The sequence below is a fragment of the Leuresthes tenuis genome, unplaced genomic scaffold, assembly GCF_036924035.1.
Source record: "Leuresthes tenuis unplaced genomic scaffold, fLeuTen1.0.hap1 SCAF_17, whole genome shotgun sequence".
NCBI classification, from domain to species: domain Eukaryota; kingdom Metazoa; phylum Chordata; class Actinopteri; order Atheriniformes; family Atherinopsidae; genus Leuresthes; species Leuresthes tenuis.
In genome coordinates this window covers 7,762,932-7,776,092 of record NW_027325371.1, presented here as the reverse complement: position 1 = coordinate 7,776,092, position 13,161 = coordinate 7,762,932, and the positions used below count along the sequence as shown (strand labels likewise).

The following is a 13,161-nucleotide window of genomic DNA, read 5'->3' as shown; positions in this document are numbered from 1 at the left end:
TTTCCCTTGACCTTATCACATCAGACAGGAAATTGGCGACAAGCTCGAAGGCACACATAGGTCCTAGTAACACTTGTCTGTACTGTGCCAAGTCTCTGTTAAGAGGCAGATATGGTCAAGAAGGAACGCTGAGGGTCAAATTCATTTCCCCACAGAGGTCAGAGATCATACTAGTTTGTCTTAGAAGACAACATGGCAGTTTTGTTTACTACAGTGTTTACTACATGTGGATCTTTTGTGTGTTAATGCACAACACAAGTTAATGTGTGTTGTGGTAATTGTTCTCTATCAATCATGGTGCAACCACAGTGTCTCCCAGCCATGTTTCTCTGGGCTGAAAGATTGCGTGTGACACAAATACCACACAGAGGTTACCAAAAAGCTGATTTATGATGGTGGATGTGTTTATTCATTTGTCTGTTTTGCCATTCCTCCTCACTTTAGCTTACCAGCTCTGGCTGTTTATGGTCTTTTTTTGGAAAACATCCTATCACAGAACATGTGCACGATCTCGCTGTGGGTACCTTAGGGTTAACAAACTCGACAAACTTCCTCATCAACGTCTTGGCGTGCATAGCATTCACATGACAGAAGTGTGTCCTGTGCCATTCATGCTCCACCTTCCGTCCTGCTGCTCTCCATCTCAGCCTCTACTGTTGGAGCTTCTGCAGGGGCAGCAGAGTACAGCCTCTGTCGGATTGCTCTGACTTTGTCGATCACAGCAAGGAGGCCACAGTATGAGCACAGGCTCGACCACTCGCTCACAAAGTCATGATTATGATTTCTTCTGTACTTATGCAGCATATGATCAGGGCAGGGCTTGCACTTTCTGAAATGTGTGACAAAAATGATTGTGCTTGTGGATAGATGTGAAGCCACTTTAATACTCGTATAAAACTGCAGTGAATACAGACTGGTGTTAAGACTGGTGTTGTTTTAGGTGTTAACACCTAAAAATTAATCTGTTTTAATCAGAAAAAAAAATAGACCTTAATGTTTATTTGTTAATATTCATTCTTTGCAGCATGAATTAACAATTGAATTCAATTCAATTTCAATTAGATACAACCAAACTGCCAGTGGCCCCTTTTTCATATTCAACTATTGTAAATATGTAGCTTAGAACGTGTGTACAAAGATATATAGATTAGACTGCTTTTAGATTAAGTCAGAGATACAAAAAGTGTTAAGTAACATGACCAAAGAACTGTACGTGTCAAAGAATAAAAGGCCTGTGTGTGTGTGTGTCTTTGCCATCAGATGCTTGGTGATATACAGTAGTGTGTGCCATGGGAGCTCTTTGGCAGTGGCCAGTGATAGTGCTGTTAAAAGTTTAACTGAACTGAATTCAGCAGGGACTTCACTACATTTATTTATACAGAATTCTTCTGTCACATATTTTCCCCTCCTAGAAGAACAGCGAAAGGCAAATTCAGGACCTGTATCTTGTTTGAGATCATTTTCCCTGTTTCAAGAAGAGGTAGTTTTGGTTTTACTGTCAAATGAAAAAGGGGGAAAACACAATGTTACCTATGTTTTAGCACCCAAGTGCACAAAAAAGTATGATTCAAAGTCTTGGAGTAATATATCTGAATATTTGAATATTTATCTGCTTTGAATTCCTGCAGAATTAACGCTCCTCATCAGGTCTAAAGAAGCAGAAAAATTAATTATGTAAGTCTTTTTCTTCTAGTTTTTAGGAATCTGTGTTTTGTAAGTGTAAAGATATGTAAAGTAGAGGATATTAAGTTAATTGTTATTTATAACATTAAATAACTATATTAAATGAGAAGGCACAATACATGCAGACAAACCAACATAACCAAACTTTACAATCTGTTTTGATTTTTGTGCCTTTTATGAAAGTGTTCAGTAATGTTTTGTACTCTCTGAAACTTTGCTTTCCCCTATTTTTTATATTTGTTTATCACCAGAACAGAGCAGTTCTCAAAGAAAAAGTTTAAATAGATCAAAAACATTACCATGCAGATTAAGGCAGTGAACTGTCAACATAGTCTTGCATTTAGCAGCTAAATTAGAATATCAAAAGGTGGCCAGAAATCGGTTCTGTTCGATGTGTAAAGAAATATTTTCACTAGCAAGCAACCGTATTAAAGCAGTGAAATGTAAAGCATTATTTTCCCCCTGATTGCTTGGACTGTACTCATTTCCCTTTGATCAGTTAATGCTCCAAACCACTTAATGTCAAGGTAAAATGAAAATGCTTTCAAATTAAAGTTTATTTATCAATTATCTTCACACAAAGTACAGTAAATAGAGAAAAAAAAAACATGTAAAAGCTTTTAAAGCAACAATCCTTGATACAGAACTAGATTTTGTCCTTGTGTGGATTCAGTATGTTTTGTTTATTTCTGTTGCTTTATGTTAAATCCCTGACTAACTCAGTGATGTTGAGATCAAGACTCTGTGGGGGCCCTACCATCTGTTACATGATTTTTCTTCTTCATGTTGCTGAACAAGTGCTTTGTGACTCTGGCAGTGTGTTTAGGGTTGTTATTGTGTTCCCAAATATCTTTTAGACTCACAAAATGACTCCCAGGTGGTTTTGCATGATGGATTAATATTCATAGTGCCCAAAACTTTTGCACAGTGGTGTATATTTCACCTCTAATGATCTATTTCTTCATTGTGTGTGCCTCCTGTGTAGCATGGCAACATTAATAATGAACTCTCTCAGTTCTGGGTAGGTAATCCTTCCTCTTATCATAGTTGGCACTGGGAGAACAACAGGGACTGATGGATGCAGGGGTAGCTTATTGGCAGGGACAGCTTGCATGCCAGCATCAACACCATAGCTGATCTGTGAATATTAGAGTTGGATACTCACTCCTAGAAACAATAACACACACACACGCACACAGAGATAAACATGCAGCTGAATTAAACTCTCTCACCCACCTGCTGACACAACATTTTAGCAAAGGCAGTAGTTCTCTTTATTCTCCTTTATTTCTGCAGGTCTGGCTTAGCTCTTTTCTTAGAGACTGCCTACTGTCACACTGTGGGGTGCGTGTCAATTCATGTGCATGAATCTGCACGTTTATATTTATGTGGTTTGTTACATTTGAAATCACAGAATATGTTTCCTTTCCTGTGGGAATTCAATGTCGGATACAGATGGATATTCTAGAATCAGAGCTACTTGGATGTTTGTATGCTTTCATGAATAGCAGCCTTACAATTGTATTACAATTTAATACACTTACAATTTGTAAGTGTATTAAATGGCATGTGAGGGAGACCAACTCAGCCTTCTGTGTCTAATAAATTTTCTCCTACAGTACTAATGTCATTAACAACAGGTAGGGATGAGGATAATGCAATCAAATCCTCACGTTAATTACAACTCTGCCAATCAGGCACATCAACACCACACCGATCAAAAGAAGCAGTTTGTTAGGAATACATGTAAGCAGTACTTCTCCTTTGAACATGTCATCAGGAGCAGAGAGTGATAGGATAGTGAGAGCCCATAAGAAGGAAAAGGTGTCAGTATTAAACAATCCATTCATTCATTCATTCATTCATTCATTCATTCATACATACATGCACGCACGCACACACTCACTCACTCCCAGGGTCAATTTAGAAACACCAGTTTACCTTACAAAGGCAATCTAGTTTACTCACTTCAAAACAATCAATGGAAAATAATCAGATTAACATTTTACAGTAATATTTTTTCAAAAGATCGTTTCAGATTTGCTTTGTCAGTGAATAAAAAAAACTTCAAACTTCTTTTGAAATACAACCAGAAGTGACTGTTGGCAATGTGAAGTCTTCATGGTTGTTATTTCAGTAGCTTTTACAGATACATTGTGCTGTCTGATAGCAGAACCAGAAAAATGGGAATTAAGAATGTACTTCTGTTATTAAAATGCAGTACATGAGAGTGGAAATGATAGAGGAGAAGCAAGTGATGTTATCTGATTATAGATGAAATGCAAAAATCTTATTTTTTGTAACACTATTATTGATATTATAATTTTTCTTTTTCAAAAAAGGTAAGTTTACATTTTTGGCTTCATAACCCAGTCCTAGTATGTACACATATGGAAACTTTTAGATTCTCAGATAGTATGTAATATAGATGTATGGAGCCCATCTATTTGTGGATTCATGTTTTGAAGCCTTGAATTCTCTTGGGCTTTTGCAATGGATCTGAGAAGTGCATAACCTACTCACTCCTATTTATTCTCATTCTTATAAATACTATGTCTTAATCCATAATTAAGACATAATTTTCTGTTAATTATTTCAAATGGTTATTTTGAATCACAAAATCACCTATCATGCATATTTTGTGGCTGTAGGTGGGCCGTAGGTGGGCTGTAGGTGGAAACTGGCGAACTCAGCACAGAAAAGCCGCAGCTGAAGTTTGTTCCAGAAATCTTTCTGCCACAGCGCACCACCTTACCACTGGCCTTTCCTGTTTATATTCCTGTTTAAGGTCTTTACAGAGGAGTTTATTCATGTATCATTCAGAGCCTGACTTATAGAACATTTCAGTTAAAAAAAAAAAACATGTAAAAAAATGAATGTTTTATGACTTTATTTTTATTCATTTTTGGCACTAAGTCCTGATTGTGAAGATGAAAATCAAACAAAGACTGTGACCTACACTTTATCCAATATTGATTTCTGCTCTTTCTTATCATATTCAAACATTAAAAAATAAAAAATGTAATTAATTAACTGAGAATGTTTTGTTGCACGAACAAATGTTCGAGGATTTTATTCTGTTGACCAATTTACCTTAGTCTTAGACTGCATACTGCATAAGTGTCTTCTAACCAGAAGTTAATTCTCTGGAGCTTTCTGGCAAGCTTATTGAGATGTAAAGTGTCACAGAACTACATCTCAAAAAGTCCAAAAGTCAACCTGTAATAACATTTCAAGGTAAGAGTGTCCCCAGAGTTTGCCCCGCAGAAGCCTCACACTGACAGTATTTGAACCTGCACTGACAGATTCAAAGCAGAGCACTGACACACGATGATGTGTTGCTGAAAAAGACGAACATGATTGTTTTAATATCATGCCACTGTCTCTTCCTTTCTCAGCCAGCTGAGAAGTCGGAATCTGTTTTGGTGACTTGCATGTAACCATCGTGAGATCAAAACGTCATGGATTCCTCAGTTATGTATGGTTATAAGAAGCTGTATGAGAGAATGTCTCCTCCAAATATTGTCTCTCTCACTTTAAGCCAGACAGACCAGACGTTATTCCTGGACACAGAGGCCTGCTGAGTCACTGTGGTGTACTTTTTATTTAAGGACTTACAATCAGCCACCCCCCCTGAGTAACATATTAGTGGAATAACATGTTTACGTGGATGGAGGAATGTGGGTGCGGAAATGTGAGCTTCTTTGGATGATCTTCAGTGGTTGGTGTAAACACGATGCAAAACAGCAATAACTGCACATGTGCCTGACTTTCATCCTCTTGTTGTTTGTCCTAAAGGCAATCTGTTTCCTCTCATCTCCATCAGTCATACTCTCTAGGCAAGAACTGCCTCTACATGGCCTCTGTGGCAAGAGTGTATAGCATGAGCTCTACTGTTAATCTTAGTCAATAATGGCACTTGTGTTTTGAGAGACAAACAGGTAAATCTTTGATTTATCATTTCTTATTAGGTTCAGAATTAGTCTCTCACTCGATGTCATGTCAAATGAAAACATTCTAAATTTACATCCATAGTCCTCCCTCCCTGACTGTATCCTTTTATCCAGAACACACACCACCATTTACACCATCACACTAACCCTTATATTTGTGTTTTTTTTGTCCAAATGAGAGGAAAAGTGTGAAGGTTTTCTGTAAGAAAACTGGCCATTTTTACTGGAGTGATTTACAATAAGAGAGAGTGAATGAGAAGCCAACTCTAGTCAGTGCTAATATTTATGATTAATTCTCTCAGCCATGCATGTTCGAGCCAGCGGAGGCAAATGTCCTTGATGCTATTTCTGAATGTGGTCATTGGAATACCTCTGCATATGCCAAACACCTCTGGCATGGCTCTCAAATGTCCAGATTTTTGTTTCAAATCTCTGCCAACAAATCCTTCAAGAACCAAGTTAACCCCTTATTAATAAATTAGTCAGATTTATTTCTGTCTGGGAGCACCTTTCATGGCACTTCTTCCAAATATTCCTGTTACTCTACCTCATAACTGTCACTAGACTGTGTTGTTTAGTTGTGAAAGATTGTTAGGTGTTTGCTGGGCAGACACGCTGCCAAAACTTTGAAAGGTCAGTAGAGATTGTAAAATAAACACCTCTCGCCATCAATAGGTCTTTAGACAAATTGTCATCCAAGAGGATAAAGGCTGTCTCCTCATCTGTGTGTGCTGCCAGCTGACCGGCAGTGTGTATTGTAACTATGGTAGAAGCTTGGTTTGTTCATGTCTAAGTATATCTTGTGTTATATGGAACCTCTCCCAGTGTATGTGGTTACTCCTATTGGGCAGTTCCCCAGCTAGGCTTGTGGTGAATTGTGAAAAGGCGAATGGGCCTGTTTTCCTGTGTCGGCTAACTTTAGCCCACTCAAGGCAGACAGATGTTTGAATAGTGCAAAAATTCAACTGGTCTGTTTGGTGTGGTTTGAAAATATGAAGGGCCACACTGGATGGAGTCATTCTATTCAGTGCACTCGTTGTTTGCCTTATGAAAATTGTACGACCTTTTGTTTGGCATCACATTTTCCTGCTAGGCCTGACTGGGTGCGTGACACTAACACAGGAAGAGAAATATGTCATACAAGAAAAAGACAGTAAAAGGTATACAAGCATAAAATAAAACTAACACATGTATGGTACTAGAAATAAAACAAATGTATCTGAATCAGAATTCAGTGAATACATCGTTTGCATCTGTTTTTGACTCCGACAGTGTGTGTGTGTGCAATAACTAACTAACGAGCAGATGTTCTTCCTAACCCATGAAAGTAATTCTGTTGAGTAAGTTAAACATAGTCATATTTATCCCAGTAAACACACCATTTTTTCCAGATTACTTTCAGAAATACTATTTTGAAGTACTGAATTTGAATGATCAAAGTAAAGATTAAACTGCACTTGAGAAAATACAGCTCAAGGAAGAAGAGCACAAGATTCCCCTTCCCACCGTACATCTTTCTAATGTGTTTTTCTTTTGTTCAGTACACAAGATTCATGATTATGCTCACAGTTTCTCAGTGTATCCGTTCTCTACATAATTGCTTACAACGAAAAAGGGGGGCACTGCAAAACATCTACACTTCTTATGTAATGGCTCATTTGTTTACTTACTATTCACCATCCATACAGAGCATGCAATTGTGAAAAGTCGGTTTCTTTTTTTGTTGGAAATAATACTACAAGCATCCATGCACAGAGATTGCTCACACACTGGCACACATTTCTTTCTTTCAGTCTATTTTAGAGCATTCGGCCCACATTAATTGCAGCTCCCTGGGGGCTGCATGTAAGAGATATGGAAATGTATTGTTCTGAAAATATGCAAAGGAGAATGTGATGAAGAAAAATTATGGTTAACTCTGTGTTTCTGTGCAAAGGGGATTTAAACCTAGAGCAGTTCTAGATGAGATATTGTAGCCAGGAATGGGTTAGTTCAACACTTAAAAAGTTGACAGTAAAGCTAAACACTGAACCCCTAATTGCTAATCTTTACCTGGTAAACATACTGCTGTGAGAGCCACAGATATTAACTTGATCCAAAGAGTGAGTGTCATACCCAATTAAAACCTCAATTGCAGCTTGACAGCTGCTCTTGGCTCGGTGTCTCTTATCCCTTGAATCTACTTTGCATGGATTGTCATTACAAGATACCATAGAAACTATTGACAGAATTTCAATCCGTTTATGGTGCAGCTGCTGTCTTAAAGAAATTTAAATGAAATGGTCAATATCCCAGATAATTTCACAATAAGAGAATACTCCATCTGCAATGTAGAACAACCAAAGGATGTTTACATTTGGGTGGTTAAGATTTAAATGAAATGTGTGTTTATGCCATAAAGCAAAAGTCTTAAGCACATCAACAAGTGCCATTGCCAAAGAAAGTTACATGGAAAGATTATAAAGTATCTCTGCTCACATTCAGATAATTGACCTTGAACTAAATCTCACAGAATTAGATTGTCACATTAACTAGCTATAAAGACAAGTTGCTCTTTTTACCATGCTTCAACACATGTTTTTTATGTGTATGCAGTTTTGGTGTAATCCTGACAAAATGCAGACAAAAACTAGACAAATGAATGGCAATAAATGCTCCCATCCACCTCTACTCCTCCATTTTCAGCTTAGGTATTCTTAAATACAGAGTGATGTTCATGGCCCCATTTTTATAGGCATAGAATATGAATACAGAAGAATATGCTTTTAGAGTGGTGTTATTTTGTCTTAGATTAGTGGCTTACTTATAGGTGGGCATAGTTTCTGAAGCTGTCACTCAGATGCACCTCTAACTTGTAACATCTGATTTAAAAGAGCAAGATTGTGATGGCCAAAATGCTGAACTTGAAGCTTTCAAAACCAATGGATGATGTAAACTGGTAGTCTGTGGATTCATTAGATAAAAAGTTTGTGAATCTCTCCTATGATGTACAGTCTAGCCATCACATAAACTACTATGAGTGTAGCATATGTGAAATCCATATAATGAATATTTTTTCTTTGTTTATTTGCATATAGTGTGTAAAAGTGATGAGAGTCAGATGAAGCTTCTTAGCCCGTTTGTGTTGAGAGATTGTCCATTTCTCAAGGGTTTAAGAGCTCAGTAATTCAGTAATTCCACCTGCAGCTTAGAAAGTATTTTGTGTAACAGTATTTAAACTAGAAATTTTCATTTAATTATAGATAATTCTCTTATCTATAATCTAATAATAATAATCTATGAACCTTTATTCAAGGCTGTTGTATCATTAATGCCCTGTTTTTATTTGCTTAAAGTTACAAATTGAATAAATAATAGAGTATTCAAATATTGCCACACAGGTGAAAATCTTGTTTTTTTAATCTTGAACTATCTTAAACATTTCCAATAACCCACAACACACAAGGCTGCAATACCGTGTAGAAAAACATATATATGACCAGTATAAAGTGTCTTCTTACAATTTTATTTCAGCTTGTTCTATGTCTCTTCTTCTTTAATTTATATTTTATTTGTACCCACTTATGTTGAACCACTGTGTACTTTCCAAATTAAACATTGATATGAAATCGGTTTGTCAGAGGAAACAATGTCCATATATGGAGTGAGGCCTCTTTCATCACCAATTATGTGATTTGCATACATAAAACTAAGTTTGCAGAGAAAAAAAGTTATGATTACTTGTTTAAAAGGTTGTCTTCAGTAGCGATGTCTTTAATTAGAATTCACCCTCCGATATCTCCTCCTCCCTTTTGGTCTAAATTCTTCTTTTGTATCTCGTCTTGCAACAATAATGTGCACGCCTATCTGTAAAGAAGTACACACTCAGTTTCACACACAAATGAGACACAGCCTCAGTGATAGTATCAGTGTGACACTGCGTAAATCTCCCTGATGAAACTTTCTGTTTTTTTCGTGGACACAATGGTACATGCAATCAAAAGCAAACACTTCTCTCACTCACACACACACACACACACACAAAATAAATGCACTCCCTGTGCACTGCCAAAGTAGTACTGCAAACAAAGATTAGAGAAAACACATCAATTTATATGCCACTGCTCTTTATTTACTCTCCAGCTCGGGCCCAGGGTGATAAAGACTGCAAACACACTATTTTGACTCCTGAACAAGCCACACTACAGCAGCAGCTTCTTTTGTAATAAGCACTGCACCAATTCCTGTATAATTACACTCATCAGAGGACCTTAGCCTGGACTGTACATAATCATCACTGACACACTGGACACAAAGACATGGAGTTTCAAAGACTTCAGTCTGTTCTGTAGTTGCAGTGATGAGAATGCAGTCATGATGGCAGTAATGGTACTTTGACGATGCCTGTTATACAAGAGGCTCCGGTCATCCCTCGCCAATCTCTCTGTTTGTTTCTCTGCCATCCCTGACCTGATGTAGTAGCTGCCCTGAGTTCTGGTTTACTGTCAGCTAAATTTTCATCCTTACGTATCAGGCAGGGAAAGAGATTACCCTCAGCTGCAGTCACATTGCTTACAGTTCTGTCATGATTGCTTTATTGCATTCTGACTATTGACATTCCATCCAGCTGACTGTTCCTTCTTCCAGCTTTCCTTTTATCTAATGCACATACAGTATATCAATCCATCTCTTTGTAGAAAGTGTGTCCAGGATGTGCAGGATGTTTGACATGATTGCTATTTTGCTCATTGACATAATTTACATAATGTTTTTCTTCCAGTTTAATCAAGTATGTCCTGGTCACAGGATGATATGTTTTGTCAGGTCTAGATGCTTCTGTTTTGTTTGCAGTTTGAACATAATTGCATGAACATCTTTGTTTACAGAGTCTGAGAGCAACTCATGTTTGCGATTGTGCTTGTAACTGTTTGGTTATATGGTTGATTTGTGTCTTCTGGAAGCTTGTGCTGGTTGTTGTCATGTGTACAAATGTCTATCTCCCATTGGGCTTCACTTGTTGTTGTCTTCCTCATCAGTGTGATTTAGGAGCTGCTAACATGCCTACAGTTAGCATTAGTCCATCTGGAGGCCAGTTTCAGTCCTAACCAAGACGAAATGAAGCCCCCATACCAACTGTGGCCACAGAGGATGGGTGGGAGTGCTCTCAAAGGTGGGCCAGTGGTTAGAGCTGGGGAAGTGCTACAGTATTTCAGGATCAGTGAGCAACAGACGTAAGATCATAAATAGTTTTTATTGCAGAGCTGCTATGCTGGTTGTACGTTGGTCTTTCAGTAAGATTGCGGCAGTGATTGATGGTTCCCATGTGCTAAGGGAGGGGGGGTGCAGTGGTGCAACAGTGGACATAGCATGGCAGAACTTTTCCCTCCCTCCTCAGGCTTTCCCCCTGACAATCTCCTGTCCTGTCTCAGCCTACAGATCTCTGTGTGTAGACTCAGCGTGGGTCCTTGTTTCAAACAGCTTCTGCCTGGAGCTGAAAGAGACTTTAAAGTCATAGTGTAAACACGCTCACACATACTCACAGATGAAAGCTGTAGAAAGCTTTTGGTCCTGGTGAGCCTCCATCCTGTTGGTGGCTTCACAGCTAACATTCATAAAAGTGGCTTGCCCCCTTTGCTCTCTTGTATCTCGGTCTTAACAGTGAAGAAAGGAACATTGAAGATGCAGTGTTGTCTCTAGATAACAAAATCTAACAACATCTCGCCACCCTGTTCTATTATAGAAGTTGTACACAATCATTAAAACTTATGAGAACATCATTGTATTTGAACAAAACTCAAAATCTTTGTAGAATTAAAATTAAGTTCGACCAGAACTGAATAGAAAACTTATACTCATAACTTCCATGTAAAATTTAAAAGAGAAATGCTCCCACTTAACCGAGTCTGACTCCACTTTCATAAAACCTGGACTGAAATATGAATATTTTCACTTACCATTAAAGTCAGGATTTAATTTTTAGTTTTCTCACAGTTATGTAAAACCAGGATTCACATTAAAAATGCAGATGGTTTCTCAAGCAAAATCACTTTCGTCTCTGAGTGTCAAGAATGATGGTGATGGAAGGAAGGACACAGATGCAGACTTCACAAAAATCAAAAGGTTTATTCCAAACGGGCACAAGGCAAAAACACGGCTGAGCCGGATATCTAAAATATAAACATTCGTAAAACAAGACTATAATAAATGACAAACAAGACTAGGACAATGGTTAACTATGAGGCAAAACCAAACTTAGCTTTCGTGGAGTGAGCGTGGACGGATGAGTGAGGGGAACCAGGAAACTATATGCTGTGGGGAGGTGATTGGTGATGATGTTCACAACAGGTGACTAGAGTGAAACTAAGTCGCAGGGGAAAAAACATGACGAAAACCTGAAAACATAAAAAATAACCTGAAAACAAGAATGTTAAAACATAAACCGTGACACTGAGATTCGTTCTGTTTTGTATCATTCTACATGCGTATGCAATGATGCTCTAAGGTTTGCTTTCTTTTCAGCAAAGTGCATTAAAGTACAAATCACTGTGGAATCCAAAACAAGCCCTTTAAAGTGAGAGTTGGATTTGTTTTAGACTGGTCTCTATGGCAACAGTCATGTTTATGGCTGTGTATGAACCTTAACAGTATCATAAAATCAAAAGCCCAGGTCTTTTTCCTGCCAAATATTTGACCTGTCTTTTATCCTCAAAAATATGAGCAACCATTGAGATGCTCTTAAATCCTGCTATTCTAAAATTGGGATTGCTGTATTTTCTATAAAGAACTGGCCCCTGGGTTGACAGTTGTCATGGAGGGCAGAGGGATGTAATATGCTCTGTCTGTATTTTACACTCTGCAGGTCTTCATTTAGGGTTTTGTTTTCACGACCATGCTAATTTGGGGAGCTAGCTGAGTTGTTTGGCTGGAGTGCGAAGAGGTTGCCTTGGTTAAGGACTACAGAGTTTTTTTTTCTGTTTTTTTTCATTCAGAGCCAGAGAGCATCATTACTCAAAGCTTTTGAAAAAACATCTGATGGAGCCTCTTGAGTGCTCCCAGATTGGCAATGTGAATAGCAGCTTTCATGGAGGCTGCTTGCTCTAATGTGTTTTTGAACACTGTGCACTGTATGTGCGCTCACATTTGTGTGTTGTCTTTTTTTTTTTTTCATGCATGTAGGTATGTGTGCATCATATATTCTACTTTACTTTGTTCTCATTGTTTGTGTGAGCGGTGTGCGGTTTTACGCAAATAACTCGAGGCAGAGGCAAAAAGCCTGTAGCAGAAATGCACAGCTGGGTGTATTTCGGGGACTTTCTCCAGTGGTAATGTCTTAATCCTTCACAGAGCTCATGTAGACATTTCCTCTTCACTTATTTATGGAGAAATAGCAGCTTTTGAAACAAACAGCTCCTCTGTCTTTCTGTCAATCCTTAAAGGGCCTAATATTTTTTTGACGATAGCTCTTTCCTTGGAAGAGCTTACTTTATATCCTCCAGTATCTTACTGTCCTGTTCCCCACTCCCTCCGGGTATTCACAAGTTTATAA

The 13,161-nt window shown here is 38.1% G+C and overlaps 1 protein-coding gene across 1 annotated transcript in view; it reads left to right on the top strand.

Annotated features, from left to right (window-relative positions):
* Window positions 1-13,161, top strand: part of znf385c (zinc finger protein 385C) — a 121,724-nt gene that overhangs the window by 26,814 nt on the left and 81,749 nt on the right. The window lies entirely within an intron of this gene.